This window comes from Bombina bombina, chromosome 5 (assembly GCF_027579735.1).
Source record: "Bombina bombina isolate aBomBom1 chromosome 5, aBomBom1.pri, whole genome shotgun sequence".
Lineage (NCBI taxonomy): Eukaryota > Metazoa > Chordata > Amphibia > Anura > Bombinatoridae > Bombina > Bombina bombina.
The window spans coordinates 101,120,584-101,143,294 of record NC_069503.1 but is presented as its reverse complement, the minus strand read 5'-3'; the positions used below and the strand labels follow the sequence as shown (position 1 = coordinate 101,143,294).

The 22,711-nt window shown below is 40.6% G+C and overlaps 1 protein-coding gene and 1 pseudogene across 1 annotated transcript in view; one reads left to right on the top strand and one right to left on the bottom strand.

Moving 5' to 3' along the window:
• The window catches only part of LOC128661357 (uncharacterized), a 246,692-nt gene that overhangs the window by 124,633 nt on the left and 99,348 nt on the right, over positions 1 to 22,711 (bottom strand). The gene's annotated exons all lie outside the window — the stretch shown is intronic.
• Positions 14,459 to 14,577, top strand: LOC128661816 (uncharacterized; annotated as a pseudogene).

The following is a 22,711-nucleotide window of genomic DNA, read 5'->3' as shown; positions in this document are numbered from 1 at the left end:
AGGTACCATTTCTTGAAGCGTGTTAGAAACGGTTGTTTGTAGAATTGATGTATTCTCAGTAGCTGGATCTTCTCCAGGAGTATCTTTAAGTTTGCTAGTGGAAGAATAATTTGTTCCCTTAACATCAGAGTCCATTTTAAACTTGGCTATATCTCGACTTGATCCTCTAGGGGGTCTTACTGGACACCCTGTGATGTGGTGACCAGTTCCCCCACAATAGAAACAGAGGTTAAGCTGTCTTCGCCGAATTTTCTCCTCTTCTGTTAAGGGTTCTTTAAAACCTTTCCTTGTTTGGGAGGTAACTTTAGACAAGGTTTCGGTTGGGAGAGATAACATTTCCACCAGCTCCATAAAGTTAATGAGTATGTCCTTAATAAACTTTAACACTGAATCCAATATAGCAATAATCCCAGAGGGCTCTCTTTTAAGGTCTTCACATTCTGTCATGTTCTGTCTCAGGATATCATGTGAGAGCCTCATTGTCTGGAACAGTTGCTTTAAAGGAAGATTAGTAGAAGCCATACTGATTGAAAATGAAAACAAATTTATTTAAACAACAAAATACTTTGTTTAAGCAAATACTTGCAGAATATTTAAATATGCTACTCAGGTATGTTAAGACCACATACAGCAGGAGTGAAAATAAACAAACAAAGTAAGCAGAGATGCAGATTCAAAAAGGAAAGTCTTTCTCCTGGTAATAACTGAAATCTAAAATTTGCACAAGGCAGAAAACAACTTGTAAACAGGTAGCAGGTTTAAAGGTAAAGTCTTTCTCCTGGTAATTGCTGAGTGCAGGATTTGCACAAGGCAGGATACAAACTTGTAAACTGGTAACAGGTTTAAAGGTAAAGTCTCTCTCCTTGTAATTGCTGAGTGCAGGAATTGCACAATGCAGGAAACAACTTGCAAACTGGTAACAGGTTTAAAGGTAAAGTATCTCTCCTTGTAATTGCTGAGTGCAGGAATTGCACAATGCAGGAAACAACTTGCAAACTGGTAACAGGTTTAAAGGTAAAGTCTCTCTCCTTGTAATTGCTGAGTGCAGGAAATGCACAAGGCAGGAAACAAACTTGTAGATTGGTAACAGGTTTAAAGGTAAAGGCTTTCTCCTGGTAATACCTTGTAAACAGGTGCAAAGGAAATCTTTCTCCAAAGAAATACAGGAAACAGGTTCTGACTTGACAAAACAGATCCAATGTGAAGACACTAATGCAGACTAAAAGCCCTCCTTAAATAGGGAGGTTTTGCACAGGGTTGGTTCTGATTAATTCCAGAATTGAGAACACCTGTGTGTTGCACAGGTGTAATAACAAGTAAGGCAAATAGTTATTTATCAGATCTTTTAAGATCCATGCTATTGCTAGAACTGGCTGTGGCTCAACATGTAAGCAAACAGAAATAGCAACCACAGAGCCACAGGTTCAAATCCCCACACAGCCCTTCTTAGCAGAATGCCTCCCAGACCTTTTCTTTTTCTTTTTCGTCTGGAGGCTTGGTTCATGACACCGACACAGCCGCAGGACTCACGTCCTCATCCACGTCCGGCACGCCTCCCCGGCAATGCTGATAGCTGGTTGGCTGTCTGTTAGCTCCAGACATAGAGGCATTTTGGAGAGCCACCTCAAATGGAGCTTAGTATTGGCCACAAGAGATACCACTGGGTGGCCCTAGCTCATATAATGAGTTAGTAACCCAGGAGCATCCATGTTGCGCAATCAATGGAGAGCAGCTGAATGGCTCACTGCCTCTCCTTAATTACGCAACATGGATGTCCTGATGGATTCATGGATCGCATCGCTATGCGCCGGTGGAGGGGGTAGGGGTACCTTGGGGGGCGTGGTCAATATGTCAAAAAGTTTATGCACAACCACACAACATTTTCTTTTGTTATTATTAAAAAGTTTTTGTTTTTATGAATTGACTGGGGAGGCACTGCCTCCCCTGCCTCCTATCACTGCACGTCACACACACACACATACATACATATACATACATACACACACGCACGTACACACACACATACGTACACACACATACATACATACACGTACGTACACACACACATTTTTTTTGCCATTTCTTGGATGATACTGATTGTTTGTACAATCTCTCTGTGATCTGATATCCTAAAACTCAGTATAGCAGTGCATTATAAATCCCAGGATCATATGAGCTCCTGTTCATATTGTTTTAATCCTAATGTTGTTAAGAGACACAGAAATGAAATTTGAGGTGCACATAATGCAGTACATGTCTGCTAAAATCTTTGCTTTTTTTTTTTTAAAATACCCACTACATGTATCAATATGCATTGTCTTTTCAATGTATGCAATAATCCCACTCACATCAGGCACTTGAAACAGTGCATGAGGCATAATGCTGTAACAACAGTGCATGGAAAAAAAGTTATTACAAAAGTTGAGATATCTTTTAAAAATAAATACACAGCCCTCTAATTATACATAATCTGTTTATAATATTTAGGTCCTAAGTACTATTATAATATAATATATTATGATATTATAAGTACTATTTGGTACCATATGGTTTATTGCTTCTTCAAATGGATTATTTGGCTCTTAGTGATACTTTGTTGCATCCAGGTCCTATGTCAAAGATAGCGCTCCCCATTCCTATGCAATAGAGATAGGAATATTAGGCAAAATGGAGTGTTATCTATATACTATCTTAGACTACAATACACAACATACATACCTGGTGACTGTGGCGATTCCGAATGGATGATATAATGATGTGTCTCTGACTGCATGCTCTCCTCGCCGGCTCGACTCCAGTCCAACTGTTGAGGGAATGCACAGCAGCACTCCACCGGTCTCTCTCGACTCCACCAACATCCACAGTCCACGTGGCGACATATAAACACATTAAATAGACAGCTCTACTCCTCAATGCATATCCGGATTCCGGAGGCGGCTCCCTTAACTTACTGGCCACTGGCGAGTGGCGCCTCTGGTATGGAGTCTGGCCCCCTGCCCCCTGGGATGATGTCATATAGACCTTAGGAGGAGTCTCACCACTCTCAAGATCTGCACTGCGGGAAGCCAGCAACAAGCCACCCTAGCATCTCAGTGAGTCAATCCGGGCAGCTGTGACATCAATGCTGTCAGTGCTGCTGTCAGTTTCACTCCATTACGGGAGTCTGGGACAATGAATGAAGGGACCAGGGACCAGGGACAGACCTTTAAAATGCGGGACTGTCCCGGGCAATACGGGACACGTGGTCACCCTATTCTCCTCCCATTTACTTCCTGTGCAGGTGTTGCTGGGTGAGTGAGTCAGGCTGTGTCTGTATTGTGTGATAAAACATTTTAGTGATTTTCTAGTCTTCTTAAAAAGTTTATAATTGTTATAAATGTTGTTCTTTTAGTGCAGACATTTTCAAACTTGGCCCTCCAGAGATTTTGGAACTACATTTCCTATGATGCTCAGCCAGCTGAAATACTGGCTGAGCATCATGGGAAATGTAGTTCCAAAACTTCTGGAGGGCCAAGTTTGAGGATATCTGTATTTAGTGCATTTTACTCATCTGCTTGTGCTAGGCAATGGGATACTAAGTGCTGTTCAACTCTTTGTGTTAGTGAAGGGTTAATACACACTGTGCTGCTCTCTGTGCTAGTGAAGGGTTAATACACACTGTGCTGCTTACTGTGCTAGTGAAGGGTTAATACACACTGTGCTGCTCTGTGCTAGTGAAGGGTTAATGCACACTGTGCTGCTCTCTGTGCTAGTGAAGGGTTAATACACACTGTACTGCTCTCTGTGCTAGTGAATGGCTTAATACACACTGTACTGCTCTCTGTGCTAGTGAAGGGTTAAGACACACTGTGCTGCTCTCTGTGCTAGTGAAGGGGTTAATACACACTGTGCTAGTGAAGGTTTAATACACACTGTGCTGGTCTCTGTGCTAGTGAAGTGTTAATACAGTTTGTGCTGCTATTTGTGCTAGTGAAGGGTTAATACACACTACTGCTCTCTGTGCTAGTGAAGGGTTAATACACACTGTGCTGCTCTCTGTGCTAATAAAGGGTTAATATACACTGTGCTGCTATCTGTGCTAGTGAAGGTTTAATACACACTGTGCTGCTCTCTTTGATAGTGAAGGGTTAATACTGCTTCTCTCTGTGCTAGGGAAGGGTTAATACACACTGCTTGTCTCTGTGCTAGGGAAAAGTTAATACACACTAAACTCTCTGTACTAGTGAAGGGTTAATACACACTGTGCAGCTCTCTGTTCTAGTGAAGGGGTTAATACACACTGTGCAGCTCTCTGTTCTAGTGAAGGGGTTAATACACACTGTGCAGCTCTCTGTTCTAGTGAAGAGGTTAATACACACTGTGCAGCTCTCTGTTCTAGTGAAGGGTTTAATACACACTGTGCAGCTCTCTGTTCTAGTGAAGGGGTTAATACACACTGTGCAGCTCTGTGCTAGTGAAGGGGTTAATACACACTGTCAGGGCCGGCCTTTGGGGTGTGTGACCTCTGCGGTCGCACAGGGCACAACACCCCAGAGGGTGCCGTGGCGCTCAGCTAGTGTTACCAGGTCAGCCAGCTGCCCGGTACATTTTTAATTGAACAACTGGACATTTTAGCCCCGTACAGTAGCATACATTTATCTTTTGTCCAGGGCAAGTGAGGAACTGCATGCTTTCTATAAGTCCTCTGAGTGGGGTTGACAAGAAGGAGATACAATCTGCACTGCCCTACCCCTTTCAGAGACCTGTTACAATTCACAGGTCTCCATTTGCTGCGGAGGAGGGGCATTGCACAGAGGAGTCTGTGGAGTGTGTGTTGTCCTTTTCCCTACACACAGGCAGAAGAGAGGTGAGGATTATCTAAACCAGGGGTCGCTAACCTTTCAGACCTCAGGGACCACTAAACTCACAATTTTGAATCCCGTGGACCATTAACATGAATTGTTTTAAAAAAGGTACAAACCTCTATAATGTGTGTGTGTGTGTGTATATATATATATATATATATATATATATATATATATATGTTACAGTTAAAGTGCAGAAATCAGTTAATGTGCTCATTACCTAGCTAATCTGCAGATTAACTAGGGTGATCAGTTAAAGTGCAGAAAAAATGTTTCATTTCTCACATTACCTAGGTAATCTGCACATTACCTACTAGGCACTAGTTAAAGTGCAAAAAAAAAGCAATTTAGCTTTTTAGAAAAGTTTGTTTCTCTCACGTAAACTGTTTATTGAAAAGGAAGCCGAAGAATGTAATAAATAAAGAACAGAATGTTCCGATTTCGGCCGAGGGCAGATACGCTCCAGAGTGCTCTGTTCTAATCAGAGCCTCGGGCGCCGCAACTGCCTCTGGGAACCTTACCATGGGTGTCAGCCCACACGTCTTGAAATTCTCTGTCTGGGAAATTATCTATCTATCTATTGAATGTATAATAAATAGATTCGATAGATAGATAATTTCCCAGACAGAGAATTTCAAGATGTGCGGGCTGTGACCCATGGTAAGGTTCCCAGAGGCAGTTGCGGCGCCCGAGGCTCTGATTAGAACAGAGCACTCTGGAGCGTATCTGCCCTCGGCCGAAATCGGAACATTCTGTTCTTTATTTCGTTAAACTCAACTATAACAATTAATGAAATTAACATAATGTTATTATTTAACATCATGTTCTTTATTTATTTTGTTAAACTCAACTATAACAATTAATGAAATTAACAGAATGTTATTTATTTATTTTGTTCAAGTGAACTATAACAAATCACTCAAAGTGAAAATAAGATATTGTTTAGTGGTACTAAGATCCCCTCTTTAAGTGTGTATGATCAAAATAACAGTGCCTTTATTTACCACACTTTATACCCAGATAAAATGTGTCAGCAGTACCACCTCAGGATTATTGTACTCTCTGAGCACGTCACTTGATTCTTTCGGTATTCTTTCCAGCTTTTTTTTTCTTTTTCTCTTGTCAGTGTGTATCGTAGCAGCCAAGGTCTCCTGCGCTCAGCTGCCTTAAGCTCAGTATTAAGCTCCTGCTATCTCACTTCTGAGCATAGAGTGTCAGGCAGAACGTGGTATAGCCGCAGGCCAATAACGGCCAATAATATTTTCCAGCTCGGGTGAGAATGATTTCACCCCAGGTTGCCAACGGAATAAAGCCCCAGTATCAAAGCTCCACAGAAAAACAGCAAGATTCCGCGGGCTATGCAGGTGTATCAAAGCTCCCCCCCTCTCAAAAAAATATGCACTTTAACGACACTGAAGCCGTTAATGTGCACATTACTTAGGTAAAGTGCGGATTCCGCACTTTAACTGAGCAAATCAGTTAATCTGCAGATTACCTAGGTAATGTGCACATTAACCGATTCCGCACTTTAGCGGTAACATTATATATATATATATATATATATATATATATATATATATATATATATATATATATATACATACATACATACATATAGTGTGTGTGTGTGTATATATATATATATAATTACATATAGAAAAACAAACAAACCTCAAAGCGAAATTAAATCAAAAATGTTCTTTATTTCAAGGTATCAGCATAAAAGCAAATAACCCCTCACAGCCAGGAAGGAAAACGTCCTACGCGTTTCGGCAGCCCTTTGCCTTATTCATGGACCTAACTACTCTGACAGTAGATGCTACTTAAATACACCTCAGGTGTAGTCAGGTCCTGGCTGTGTTCTTAAAGGGACATAACCATATAGCAGTGAGAAACAACCAGCATGTATAGGAGTACATAATTAGATAAAGACTTAGGTAATTGAACAAAACAGTCATCATATATAATATTTACATTGTAAATATACATATGTCTACCAGCAATCCAGCTTAATGTTTTTGACATTTGACAAAGAAAAAGACAGAAAAAGAAGAGAAACACAGGCTTTTCTTAAAAAACAAATCACAGTTCAAATGTACTCATACCTGGTAAACCCCTGAGTGCTGGGTACATACCCCTATTCTTAAATCGGACATCATAACCAAATTCATAGGGCGACCTTCAAAAGTATGCAAACACAGGTTTCAAAACATTACTAGATGAAATTCTGAATAAATAGCTATTTAGCTTTTCCATATCTCTATATATAAAAATATTGGAGGGGTTACCAATTAAGGAAAGCTCCGTTGCATGAGTATATGGATGATTTTTGTGTGTCTGCCTCTAATGTATTGGGCCATTTATTGCATATCCCCTATAGTTAATAATAAAGGTTAGGTTATGTGATTCTTAATGCATGACCCTATTATTTTATGAGGCAGCCCTCCTAGTCCTTGAAGAGGGGGTGACTTTATTTGACAAATAGGGGGGCTGTGGTTTATTTGTTAATTCTTTTATATCTTAAAATGTACCTAACCTCAGTCAGACACACTAAGGCCTCTAGTTATCAACGTGTCTACTTACCTGCCATCGCCGGCCCCAATACGCCCGCCTAAGCTCGCCTACCATCGCCACCGTGGACCTGAATACGCTCGCCAAAGTTATCAATAAAGCTGTCAAAAAGCCGCGCACCAAGTACAGGGCTATGAGCAGCGTACTGTGATAGTTATCACTCATCTGATCTCGCTGCTCTTCGGCTTTTTTACAGCTTTATTGACAAGCTGTCACTAAGCACCCACACTAAACTACACTGTTCTACCCCCTATAATGGCGCCCCCGGAGCCCCCCACAACTAAATAAAGTTATTAACCCCTAAACTGCCGCTCCTAGACCCCGCCGCAACTATAATAAATGTATTAACCCCTAAACCGCCACTCCCGGAGCCCACCGCCACCTACATTATACCTAGTAACCCCTATCCTGCCCCCCCCTATAACGCCGCCACCTATAATAAATGTATTAACCCCTATCTTGCCGATCCCGGACCCCGCCGCAACTAAATAAATTGTTTAACCCCTAAACCGCCGCTCCCGGACCCCGCCGCTACCTATATTAAACTTATTAACCCCTAATCTGCCCCTCCTACACCTTCGCAACCTATAATAAATTTATTAACACCTATCCTGCCCCCCCTACACCGCCGCCACTATAATAAAATTATTAACCCCTAAACCTAAGTCTAACCCTAACCCTAACTTAAATATTAATTAAATACATCTAAATATTATAACTCTTATTAACTAAATTAATCCTATTTAAAAATAAATACCTTTAAAATAAACCCTAATATAGCTACAATATAAATAATAATTATAATGTAGCTATCTTAGGATTTATTTTTATTTTACAGGCAAATTTCAATTTATTTTAACTAGGTACAATAGCTATTAAATAGTTAGTAACTATTTAATAGCTACCTAGTTAAAATAAAGACAAATTTACCTGTAAAATAAAAACTAACCCAAGTTACAATTACACCTAACACTACACTATTATTAAATAAATTATTCCTATTTAAAACTAAATACTTACCTGTAAAATAAACCCTAATATAGCTACAATATAACTAATAATTACATTGTAGCTATTTTAGGATTCATATTTATTTTACAGGTAACTTTGTATTTATTTTAGCTAGTTAGAATAGTTATTAAATAGTTATTAACTATTTAATAACTACCTAGCTAAAAGAAATACAAAATTACCTGTAAAATAAATCCTAACCTAAGTTACAATTAAACCTAACACTACACTATCATTAAATTAATTAAATAAATTACCTACAAATAACTACAATTAAATACAATTAAATAAACTAACTAAAGTACAAAAAATAAAAAAAACTAAGTTACAAAAAATAAAAAAAATAAGTTACAAACATTTCAAAAATATTACAACAATTTTAAGCTACTTACACCTAATCTAAGCACCCTAATAAAATAACAAAGCCCCCAAAATAAAAAAATGCCCTACCCTATTCTACATTAAAAAGTTAACAGCTCTATTACCTTACCAGCCCTTAAAAGGGCCTTTTGCGGGGCATGCCCCAAAGTAAACAGCTCTTTTGCCTGTAAAATAAAAATACAACCCCCCCAACATTAAAACCCACCACCCACACACCCCTACTCTAACCCAAACCACCTTAAATAAACTTAACACTACCCCCCTGAAGATCATCCTACCTTTAGCCGTCTTCAGCCAGCCGACCACCGATGGAACAGAAGAGGAGATCCGCAGCGGCAGAAGTCTTCATCCAAGGGGCGCTGAAGAAGTCTTCCATCCGACTGAAGTCATCATCCAAGGGGCGCTGAAGAAGTCTTCCATCCGATTGAAGTCATCATCCAGGCAGCGTCTTCAATCTTCATCCATCCGGAGCGGAGCGGAGCGGAGCAGAGCCATCTTCAGACGAGCCAACGCGGAGCCATCCTCTTCTACCAACGGACTAACAACGAATGACGGGTCCTTTAAGTGACGTCATCCAAGATGGCGTCCCTCGAATTCCGATTGGCTGATAGGATTCTATCAGCCAATCGGAATTAAGGTAGGACCAATCAGATTGAGCTTGCATTCTATTGGCTGATCGGAACAGCCAATAGAATGCAAGCTCAATCTGATTAGCTGATTAAATCAGATTTTTCCTACCTTAATTCCGATTGGCTGATAGAATCCTATCAGCCAATCGGAATTCAGGTCCATACACTTGATTATAGGCGTTCATTCAATGTTATATACTATGTTATATAGAATTTCATTAGGAGTAGCTAGATACTTGTGTTCACGTGTTTTTTGAAGGTAGCCCTACTACTAATACAATTGTGATACTTAGTGTAGGTGCTTATTTGATGCAAGACACATAAGTTATTCAGAATTTCATCTATTAATGTTTTGAAACCTGTGTTTGCATACTTTTGAAGATCACCCTATGAATTTGGTTATGATGTCCGGTTTAAGAATAGGGGTATGTACCAGCACTCAGGGGTTTACCAGGTATGAGTACATTTGAACTGAGATTTGTTTTTTTAAGAAAAGTCGATGATGTTGCTCTTCTTTTTCTTTGTCAAAAACATTAAGCTGGATTGCTGGTAGACATATGTATATTTACAATGTAAACATTATATATGATGACTGTTTATGTTTTGTTCAATTACCTATGTCTTTAACTCTAATTATGTACTCCTATACATGCTGATTGTTTCTCAATGTTATATGGTTATGTCCCTTTAAGAACACAGCCAGGGCCTGACTACACCTGAGGTGTATTTAAGTATCATCTACTATCATAGTAGTTAGGTCCATGAATAAGGCAGAGGGCTGCCGAAACGCGTAAAATATTTTTCTTCCTGGCTGTGAGGGGTTATTTGCTTTTATGCTGATACCTTGAAATAAAGAACATTTTTTTTTATTTATTTGCTCTATGAGACTCGCTGATTTCTGCCATTTGATACTTCATTGATTTCGTCCAGCTGAGTCTTAGCGCTATCCGGACCAATAGAGGATCTCTACAGGCCATTAGGATGTGCCATTCCAACAGACGGCGGGCTGGATACAGGCCCTGCTTTGGGATCTTACACACCCTGTTAGGAGCTATGGTTGCTGCTGGCAAGTTTGGAGGGCTGCAACACGGGAACCTGGACCTGTGTAGAGATCACATAGGGTTGCAAGGTGAACGATCAGTTGTCGCTGCATTTGAACCTCAGCTGAATGCAACCATTGGCCGGCTGAGTTCTATTTCCCATTATCTGCAGTTACAGTAACAGTGTTTGGAGTTGCTGCAAGAGGGGGACGCTCTGTGTGTGTGTGTATATATATATATATATATATATATATATATATATATATATATGTACCAATGAACAAATGGCTGCACTCACTGGACTGAGGAAGGGGATACGGTCCCCGAAACGTCACATAAATAAATATTTTGATTGAAAGGACCATTGAGTGCAGCCATTTGTTCATTGGTATTATTCACTTTTTGTATGCACCCTGGCACATTGAATTTTGAAGTGAGAGTGCTCTCCTGCTGCTTATATATATATATGTGTGTATATATATATATATATATATATATATATTTCCTAAGATATGGTGAGTCCACTGAATCATCAATTACTAGTGGGAATATCACTCCTGGCCAGCAGGAGGAGGCATAGAGTACCACAGCAAAGCTGCAATATATGTAACTTCCCTTACCCATAACCACCAGTCATTCTATTTGCCTGCAATGCAAGGAGGAGGTGAAGTTTTGGTGTCTGATCTACAATCAATATATTTTTATTTTAAAGCAGAGTAGCCTTAGCCCATGTCAGTCTCTTCAGTAGGGCAATGGTAGCTTTTAAGCCATTGGGAACTTGTAGGGTACAATCCTCACTGCGTTTTCCCAAAACATTTTGCTGCCCTATTTAGATAGCCTGAGTAAGTTTATTCAGTCTTTCTGTATTTCCACAGGTCCATGTGAGGGATGGCATCCTCTCAAACCAGGTGAGCTGTCCTGCTGCCAGACAGATAAATATTGAGGTAAGTGCCAGTTTTATTTTTCTATGTAGCAGGGAAAAATTTAGCACTTATTCAGCTGAAACGCTGCAGGGGGACATATTTTTTTTATTCCTGTCAGGGTGCAGGCTTTTATGGCAGTTTTTGCAGGCACTGTTAGTGTGAGGAGTTATTTATTTTATTGATGGCTCAGTGAGGATCTGTTTTTAGTAACAGACTATGTACTTTTTTTTTGGGGGGGGGTATTGTTTGTTTTTAAGCCTGTTATTCAAGAAAGTTTTGTTTTTTTTAAATGGCTTTTTTTGTCAGCTGTAGGACCGCCCCTTTTAGGGAGGTTTTGATTCTGTGATGTCAGAGGTTTTTTTGGCTCTTTTTTTTTCACTTCCTGTAAGAGTGAGGTGTCCATATTTCATATGGCTCTGCTGTTTAAAAGGCTTCTTGCTGTTTTTGCTTCTCTGGAAATCCGGATTGTAAACGTGATCGTTTTTTTTCTCAGTTTGCTGAGGGTTGCAGGACAGGTAGGGCACCTCAGTAATTCTGCTGAGGTGTAGAGTGTTGCCTGTGGTATGTTTTCTTGATTTAGTAAATTTAAAGGGAACATTTATTTAAGAACGTTATTTGGTTCTGTATTATATCCTTTGTTAAAAGATAAAAAAAAGTTATTTTTTTTTTATTTTATTTTTTTATTTGCTTCTTTTTGTATTATGGATCAGGAGGCTGTTCAGGATGTTACCTGTAGCTTATGTTTTGATGCCCAGGTGGAACCCCCAGTACCTTTTTGTTCATGTATTGAAAAAACTTTAGCTTATAGAAATAGACTTTTTGACCCTGAGCCATCATTAGCTAAGGCGCCTCCTGTTTCAAATGTGCCACAGCTTTCTCCTCAAGCGTCCCAATCCTATTCATCTGCACATGCAGTGCCCTGCGTTTCCTCTCATGCTCCGTCTGGAGTTATTTTGCAAAGATATTACTGCCCAGGTATCTTCTGCGGTATCTGAGGCGCTGTCTGCTTTTCCCATGCTGCATGGGAAACGCAAAAGGAAATTTAAAGAAACAGGTTTCTGATCCTGAAGTGGCTAATCAAAGTATTTCCTCTCATGAGTCTGAGGATGAAGATTCTTTGGCCCCTATTTATTAAAGGTCTTGCGGACCTGATCCGACAGTGTGGATCAGGTCCGCAAGACCTTGCTAAATGCGGATAGCAATACGCTCTCTGCATTTAACATTGCACCAGCAGCTCACAAGAGCTGCTGGTGCAATGCGGCCCCCTGCTGACTCACGCCCAATCGAACGCCAGCAGGGAGTTGTTAATCAACCCGATCGTACTCAATCGGGTTGATTTCCGGCGATGTCTGTCTGCCTGCTCAGAGCAGGCGGACAGGTTATGGAGCAGCGGTCTTCAGACCGCTGCTTCATAACTGGTGTTTCTGGCGAGTCTGAAGACTCGCCAGAAACACTGAACTTCAAGCTCCATTCGCAGCTTGATAAATATGGGCCTTCGGGTGCATCTGAGGGTGAAATTTCAGATTCAGGCAGTATAATTCCTTCTACTGATGCTGAAGTTATGTGGAATGTTTGCTCAATTAAGAATTGGTTTAAACATTTATTTTTTCTGTACCTCTGATTTTGCAAATGCTATTAAATGTACAGATTGGTTTGAACTTCGTGTCTCCAAGGATGTTGCTGTTAAGACACTGCCACAGCTTTCTCCTTTTATGTCCCAAGCTTACAGTATATGGCATCACATGCAGCGCCCTGTGGTTCCCCTCAATCTCCTGGAGGAGTGTATTTGCTCAGGTATCTTCTGCGGTATCTGTGGCTTGGCCTGTTTTCTTTTATTTCAAAAGAAAAGACAAGAGGATATTTTAAGTCTCAGATAAGAGGGTTTGTGCTCCACATGCTGCTACGCAGGTTTCTCTTCTTCCAAATTAGTGAGGAGGATTCGCCGGTAGTTTCTGAGGCTGAAATCCCAGATCTGGACTGTATAATTCCTCCATCTGTTACTTAAGTGGTATCCTTCAGTTGTTTGCTTCAAAGCCTCTAATATTGTCAGGAGGTCTTGGCTGACTGGATGACACCGATCCCTATCGTTGTCTTTCCTTTGTAGTTTTGTGAACTTTATCAGTTCTATATTTTTCTTTACTCTCTGGAAGTGTTCTAGACGTGCTGTGAGATGTTCACAGGATTGTTATAGAGAATCTGGGGATATTTAGGTGGCCAAGCACTATAGTGCTGGTTCTCCCTGTCTCACGTCCTTTTTAGGATTTCCTGTCGCTATCTCTCTTGAAATGCACAGTGTCTATAGTAGAAGGGAACTTTCTACTTTTAATCAGAGAACTTAGATCTCTGTGGAGATAATCTAGTTTTCTTTCTGATATAGGTAAGAAGTTGGAGGTTTAATTGTTCATTTAGAACAATGTCTTGTCTTATTAGACTTGATGTACTAGTCGCCAGGCATTGTGGCTGAAATTTATGGTCAACTGAGAAGCCTACCTGTGGTTTAGTGGTACAACCTAGGCTTTATAGTTCTGCAGTTACAGATTCAATTATTTCTGTTTCCTCCAAATACACGCTACTAGTGTCTCCTTTTAAGGATGATACTTTGTTTTCCTTCCAGGGGCAGATTTCTCTTTCTAGAGTATCTGCAATCCAAGTAGGATGAGAGGCATTCCTTGAACTGGATTCAGGGTCTTCATCTCTGGGAGTGACAGTTCCAGTCCAAGTTTGGGAACGGAATATAGGTATTTACCTCATATTTTTCAGATTCTGTCCTTCAAAGTAGTATCCTTTCTCCTTTGGTTCTAGTGGGCCTGTTCATAACGAACTTAGACCTGAGAGATTTGATGTTTCCTTAATCGGAATCTTCTCTAGTTTTCTTTGTTTGCACCATCCCAGTCAGACCTTTTGCAAGTGTGTTTTTCTGGACAATATATAGTTAAGGTATCATCCTGACTTTGAGCTAACTATCTTTTAAAAGATCTTGTCCAATCTTCTTTTCCGGGGATGGGAAATGAATCTGGAGAAGAGTTCCCTTGTTCTATCCACAAGGGTAATTTATTTGGGACTACCGCCACAATACCTTGAATGCACCCGATTTTGTTTTATCTCAGAAGTTATGCAGGGTCAGGTCTGGTCAGTACCTGGATGGGAGACCGCCTGGGAACACCAGGTGCGGTATGCTTGGACCTTTATTTAATTCTTTATCTAGGAGATGTCTTTCAGAGGTCAGAAAAATCAAGGATTTATTCCTTTTCCCCACTCTGCAGTCTTCTGTCCGGCCAACAGTAAGTTTTAGCGGCCTCTGTCCGGCCAACAGTAAGTTTTAGTGGCTGGTGGATAGCTTAGCCATCTTGCAACCAGAGTTTGGATTTAGCTGCAGTTGATTTTCTTCACTTTTCTGTGACCCTGTGTATGGAGGGAATTGGTCTGATGGTATTCCATGGACACTTTTGCTATTTTTCATGACATGGAGAACTTTCGGATCTGTCTTAAAGGATAGATTTAGATCAGATGACAAAAGACTTTCTTCCGTAGTATTTTTTCAGGGGTATCTCTCTCCGGGCGCGTGTTTCTGGAGATATTTCTGGGTGATGTGAACACGGATGCCAACCTGCTGGGCTGGTAAGCTGTCTGGGTCTTTAAGGATTATGGACTCTGAAGTGTCTGCTCTCCTCTTTAAGCATCTTGGAGTTGAGAGCAATTTGCAATGCTCTGATGACTTGACCTCAGTCGTCCGTAGCTTTGTTCCAGACGGAAAATATCACCTCTAGGGTTTATATCAACCATTAGGGAGGAACAAGGTGTTCCTTAGCCATTTAGGAGGTGACTTGGATTGCTCAGTGGGAAGAAGCTCACATTTGCTGTCGGTCATCCACTTTCCAGGGATGGACAATTGGGAGTCGGACTTCTAAACAGACTGATAATTCATCCTTGGGAATGAGCATTTCCATCCATAAGTGTTCTCTAGGAAGACCCTCACATGGGGGGTTTCAGGAGTTGGCTTCTGTGGGCATTTTGACAGAACGCCAATATTCAAAGGTACGGTTTATGATGATGTGATCCACAGACCGTCCTGATAGATGTTCTGATGTTTTTCTTGGATTTCAGTCTTGAATACCTTTTTCTCTTTCCACGAGTCATTACTCGTATTTTAAGATGAGAGCGGCAGTGATTTTATTAGCCCCTGCGTGGCCTTGTAGGATCTGATATGCAGACCTAGTGGAAATGTCGTCTCTCCACCTTGGAGACTACCTCTGAGGAAGGACTTCTGATTCTTGGTCTTTTCTTTCATCTAAACCTCTGAAGCTGACTGCTTGAAGATTGAACGCTTAGTTTTGTCTAAGCAGGGTTTTTTCTGATTTTTTTATACTTTCTCCAGGGTGGTCTGGAGAAGGATTTGCCAGTCATTACCCTGAAGGGTCAGTTTTCTGCATTGTCTTTTTTGCTACATAAGCATCTGGTGGACGTGCCAGATGTGCAATCTTTTTGTCAGGCACTGGTCTACATCAGGCCTGTGTTTAAGTCAGTTGCTCCCCCTTAGAGTTTTGCCCGTGTTCTTAAAGTTTTGCAGTAGGCTCTGTTTGAGTCTTTTTTTTTCCATAGATATTAAGTTGTTATTTTGGAAGGTTTTGTTTCTCATTCATATCTTTTCTGCTTGCAGAGTCTCAGAGCTCTCAGTTTTGCAGTGTGATTCGCCTTATCTTATCTTTCATGCAGTTAAGGCAGTTATTAGTACTAGTTAGGTTTTCTTCCTAAGTGGTTTCGGATATATATATTAATCAGAAAATTGTTGTTCCTTCTCTGTGTTCTTATCTTTCTTTTCATAAGGAACATTTGTTGCACAACTTTGATGTTGTGAGTGCTTTTATTTTCTATCTACAGATGATTAAGGATTGTCGCCTGTTTGCTGTTTGTTTCACTGGGAAATATTAAGGTCAGAGAGCTTCATATACTTTTCTTTCTCTTTGGTTGAGTAGTATAATGCGTTTGGTTTATGAGACTGCTGGACAGCAGCCTACTGAGAGAATTTCCGCTCATTTCACTAGGGCTGTCCCTTCTCCTTGGGCTTTCAAGTAGGAAGTTTCTGTAGAACAGATTTTCAAGGCTGCAACTTGGTCCTCTCTGCATACTTTTTCCAAATTTGATATTTTTGTCTCAGCTGAGGCTTCTTTTGGGAGACAGGTTCTTCATGCAGTGGTGCCTTCTGTTTAGGTTACCTGTCTTGTCCCTCCCTAATCATCTGTGTCCTCTAGCTTGGGTATTGGTTCCCACTAGTAATTGATTCCGTGGACTCGCCATATCTTAGGAAAGAAAACTTAATTTATGCTTACCTGATAAATTTATTTCCGGATATGGTGAGTCCACGGGCCACCCTTTATTTTAAGACAGTTATTTTTAACTAAAACCTCAGGCACCTCTACACTTTTGTGTTATCTTCTTTTTCCTTTTTCCCTTTGGTTGAATGAATGGAGTTTATGGGTAAGAGAAGTGACATATATAGCAGCTTTGCTGTGGTGCTCTTTGCCTCCTCCTGCTGGCCAGGAGTGATATTACCACTAGTAATTGATGATTCCATGGACTCACCATATCCGGAAAAAAAAAAAAAATTATCAGGTAAGCATAAATTATGTTATATATTACATACATACATAGATACACACATACATATACACACACATTATAGAGGTTTGTACCTTTTTTAAAACAATTCATGTTAGTGGTCCACGGGATTCAAAATTGTGAGTTTAGTGGTCCCTGAGGTCCAAAAGGTTAGCGACCCCTGGTTTAGATAATCCTCACCTCTCTTCTGCCTATGTGTAGGGAGAAGGAAACCACACACACCACAGACTCCTCTGTGTGATGCCCCTCCTCCGCAGCAAACGGAGACCTGTGAATTGTAAAATCTCCTCCTTGTCAACCCCATGCAGGAGGACTTATAGAAATCATGCAGTTCCTCACTTGCCCTGGACAAAGGATAAATGGATGCTACTTTAGGGTGCTAAAATATCCAGGTTTTCAATTAAAATTCAATTAAAAATGTACTGGGCAGCTGGTTGACCTGGCAACCCTTGCTGAGCGCCGCGGCACCCTCTGCGGTGTTTGCGCCCTGTGCAACCCTTTCTTTTTAGTTTCTAAATTGTAAAGCTCTAACTACCCCACACATTTCCTTCTATGGCTGTATCTATATATATTGTTATTTTGATAGAATGCAAAAGTGAATAGGAGCATGCCTAGAAGCTGTGAACTTAGTTGAAATACCATGCCTGTGTCTAAACACTAGGGTTTCCATCCCTTAAAATACAGAACACTTATAAGTTACACATGCTGCAGGGTGTACAGGGAGGAATATGAATAGTGCTGTCCAGAAACGCAATACATGTTCCTCCCTGCAGCATGTGTAACTCATAAGTGTCCAGGAAAACATGGCTGAGGTGGCAACCCTACTAAACACTGATAAGGGGGAGTGGAGTTGGCAGCTCCAGGCAGCTTAGCTATGTAATTCAGTTTGCTTATTTTTGAAAATTATTTTAAAATTCTTTTTTAAACAATTTTTTGTATGCAAACTATTTTTAATAAATTAGCCCTTTTAGGATATGCACAGATCTCAACCTGTTTTATGTTCCTTTAAGTTCTGCAAATTCATAAATTTAGTAACTGAGCAGATTGTCACTGTCATATCCTCTACTGGTACATTACAGCTACACTATATACATAAAGCTATACAATATATATTAGCACTTTCACTAGCACTGAGAATAGAGTTGCACTTTGTATTAACCCCTTCACCAGCACAGAGAGCTTCTCAGTGCAAATATTTAACCCCTTCACTAAATGAGTGAGGTACACAGGGTGTTAACTCCTTAAAGGGAAAAAAAAGTCAAAGTTAAACTATCATGATTCAGGTAGAGCATGTAATTTCAAACAAATTTCCAGTTTACTTTTATCCAGAGCCGGATTGGGGTGCTGGAAAAATCCATGTGGGCCGCAGAAGCAGCTGCAGTGTGGCTGTGTGTGGAGAGCAGCAATCTGCCAGCGAAGCTCAGCTGTGTGAGGGAGAACAGGCAAGCAGCACAGACTGACAGGCTCAGCCACAGAAACTCATTCAGGCATTTTGCAGCATTTACTACGTCTGCATGTAATGTATGTGAGCCGCTGAGGCAGTCGGGAATGGAGCGGCCGCCACAGTGCAGCTCAGCTTGCATAGATGATGTGGCAGTGCCGCGGCCACTCACGCTAGTTGCTTTGGTAATACTTAACCAATAACCACAATCAGTTACTGACAATGGGGGGTAGTTATCAAGCCGTCTACTTTTCTGCCTTCGCCGACCCAATACGCCCGCCTAAGCTCGCCTACCTTCGCCGCCGCGGATCTTGAATACGTTCGCCTAAGTTATCAAATAAAGCTGTCAAAAAGCTGCGGGGCGATGAGCAGCGGACTGTGAGAGTTATCACTCATCCGATCTCGCTGCTCTTCTGCTTTTTCCCAGCTTTATTGCTAGCCTGTCACTAAGCACTCACATTAAACTACACTGTTCTATCCCTATACCGGCGCCCCCGGAGCCTCCCGCAACTCAATAAAGTTACTAACCCCTAAACCGCCGCTCCTAGACCCTGCCGCAACTCTGATAAATGTATTACCCCTAAAACGCCGCTCCCGGACACCGCTGCCACCTACATTATACCTATTAACCCCTATCCTGCCCCCCTACACCGTCGCCCTCTATAATAAAGTTATTAACCCCTATCCTGCTGATCCCTCACCTCGCCGCAACTAAATAAATAGTTTAACCCCTAAACCGCTGCTCCCTGAACCCGCCGCACCCTATATTAACCTATTAACCCCTATCCTGCCCCCCCTACACCGTCGTTACCTATAATAAATTTATTAACCCCTATCCTGCCCCCCACTACACCGCCGCCACTGTAATAAAATTATTAACCCCTAAACCTAAGTCTAACCCTAACCCTAACGCCCCCCTAACTTAAATATTAATTAAATAAATCTAAATAATATTTCTATTATTAACTAAATTAATCCTATTTAAAACTAAATACTTACCTTTAAAATAAACCCTAATATAGCTACAATATAAATAATAATTATATTGTAGCTATCTTAGGATTTATTTTTATTTTACAGGCAACTTTCAATTTATTTTAACTAGGTACAATAGCTATTAAATAGTTATTAACTATTTAATAGCTTACCTAGCTAAAATAAACTGAAATTTACCTGTAAAATAAATCCTAACCTAAGTTATAATTACACCTAACACTACACTATACTTTAATAAATTATTCCTATTTAAAACTAAATACTTACCTGTAAAATAAACCCTAATATAGCTACAATATAAATAATAATTATATTGTAGCTATCTTAGGATTTATATTTATTTTACAGGTAACTTTGTATTTATTTTAGCTAGTTAGAATAGTTATTAAATAGTTATTAACTATTTAATAACTACCTAGCTAAAAGAAATACAAAATTACCTGTAAAATAAATCCTAACCTAAGTTACAATTAAACCTAATACTACACTATCATTAAATTAATTAAATAAACTACCTACAAATAACTACAATTAAATACAATTACATGAACTAACTAAAGTACAAAAAATAAAAAAATAAGTTACAAACATGTTAAAAATATTACAACAATTTTAAGCTACTTACACCTAATCTAAGCCCCCTAATAAAATAACAAACCCCCCCAAAATAAAAAAAATGCCCTACCCTATTCTAAATTAAATAAAATTCAAAGCTCTTTTACCTTACCAGCCCTTAATAGGGCCATTTGTGGGGGCATGCCCCAAAAAGTTCAGCTCTTTTGCCTTTAAAAGAAAAATACAAACCCCCCCAACATTAAAACCCACCACCCACATACCCCTAATCTAACCCAAACCCCCCTTACAAAAACCTAACACTAATCCCCTGAAGATCATCCTACCTTGAGTCGTCTTCACTCAGCCGAGCAGCGATGGAACCGAAGTGGACATCCGGAGCGGAAGAAGTTAATCCTCCAAGCGGCGCTGAAGAAATCTTCCATCCGATGAAGTCATCATCCAGGCGGCGCTGAAGAAGTCTTCGATCCGGGCGATGTCATCTTCCAAGAGGCGCTGAAGAGGTCTTCTATCCGGGCGATGTCATCTTCCAAGCCGGGTCTTGAATCTTCCTCCCGCCGACGCGGAACCTCCTTCTTCACCGACGGACTACGACGAATGAAGGTTCCTTTAAGGGACGTCATCCAAGATGGCGTCCCCTCAATTCCGATTGGCTGATAGGATTCTATCAGCCAATCGGAATTAAGATAGGAAAAATCTGATTGGCTGATGGAATCAGCCAATCAGATTGAGCTCGCATTCTATTGGCTGTTCCGATCAGCCAATAGAATGCAAGCTCAATCTGATTGGCTGATTCCATCAGCCAATCAGATTTTTCCTACCTTAATTCCGATTGGCTGATAGAATCCTATCAGCCAATCGGAATTGAGGGGACGCCATCTTGGATGACGTCCCTTAAAGGAGCCTTCATTCGTCGTAGTCCGTCGGTGAAGAAGGAGGTTCCGTGTCGGCGGGAGGAAGATTCAAGACCCGGCTTGGAAGATGACATCGCCCGGATAGAAGACCTCTTCAGCGCCTCTTGGAAGATGACATCACCCGGATCGAAGACTTCTTCAGCGCCGCCTGGATGATGACTTCATCGGATGGAAGATTTCTTCAGCGCCGCTTGGAGGATTAACTTCTTCCGCTCCGGATGTCCACTTCGGTTCCATCGCTGCTCGGCTGAGTGAAGACGACTCAAGGTAGGATGATCTTCAGGGGATTAGTGTTAGGTTTTTGTAAGGGGGGTTTGGGTTAGATTAGGGGTATGTGGGTGGTGGGTTTTAATGTTGGGGGGGTTGTATTTTTCTTTTACAGGCAAAAGAGCTGAACTTTTTGGGGCATGCCCCCACAAATGGCCCTTTTAAGGGCTGGTAAGGTAAAAGAGCTTTGAACTTTATTTAATTTAGAATAGGGTAGGGCATTTTTTTATTTTGGGGGGTTTGTTATTTTATTAGGGGGCTTAGATTAGGTGTAAGTAGCTTAAAATTGTTGTAATATTTTTAAAATGTTTGTAACTTATTTTTTTATTTCTTTCATGTAATTAGCAAGAGTCCATGAGCTAGTGACGTATGGGATATACATTCCTACCAGGAGGGGCAAAGTTTCCCAAACCTCAAAATGCCTATAAATACACCCCTCACCACACCCACAAATCAGTTTTACAAACTTTGCCTCCTATGGAGGTGGTGAAGTAAGTTTGTGCTAGATTCTACGTTGATATGCGCTCCGCAGCAGGTTGGAGCCCGGTTTTCCTCTCAGCGTGCAGTGAATGTCAGAGGGATGTGAGGAGAGTATTGCCTGTTTGAATTCAATGATCTCCTTCTACGGGGTCTATTTCATGGGTTCTCTGTTATCGGTCGTAGAGATTCATCTCTTACCTCCCTTTTCAGATCGACGATATACTCTTATATATACCATTACCTCTGCTGATTCTCGTTTCAGTACTGGTTTGGCTTTCTACAACATGTAGATGAGTGTCCTGGGGTAAGTAAGTCTTATTTTCTGTGACACTCTAAGCTATGGTTGGGCACTTTTTTATAAAGTTCTAAATATATGTATTCAAACATTTATTTGCCTTGACTCAGGATGTTCAACATTTCCTTATTTCAGACAGTCAGTTTCATATTTGGGATAATGCATTTGAATATATCATTTTTATCTTACCTTAAAATTTGACTTTTTCCCTGTGGGCTGTTAGGCTCGCGGGGGCTGAAAATGCTTCATTTTATTGCGTCATTCTTGGTGCGGGCTTTCTTGGCGCGAAATTTTTTTTCTATTTCCGGCGTCATACGTGTCGCCGGAAGTTGCGTCATTTTTGACGTTTTTCGCGTCAAAAATGTCGGCGTTCCGGATGTGGCGTCATTTTTGGTGCTAATAGCATTTAGGCGCCAAATATTGTGGGCGTCAATTTTGTCTCCACTTTATTTAAGTCTCATTATTTGTTGCTTCTGGTTGCTAGAAGCTTGTTCACTGGCATTTTTTCCCATTCCTGAAACTGTCATTTAAGGAATTTGATCAATTTTGCTTTATATGTTGTTTTTTCTATTACATATTGCAAGATGTCCCACGTTGCAACTGAGTCAGAAGATACTACTGGAAAATCGCTGCCTGGTGCTGGAACTACCAAAGCTAAGTGTATCTGCTGTAAACTTTTGGTAGTTGTTCCTCCCGCTGTTGTTTGTATTAAATGTCATGACAAACTTGT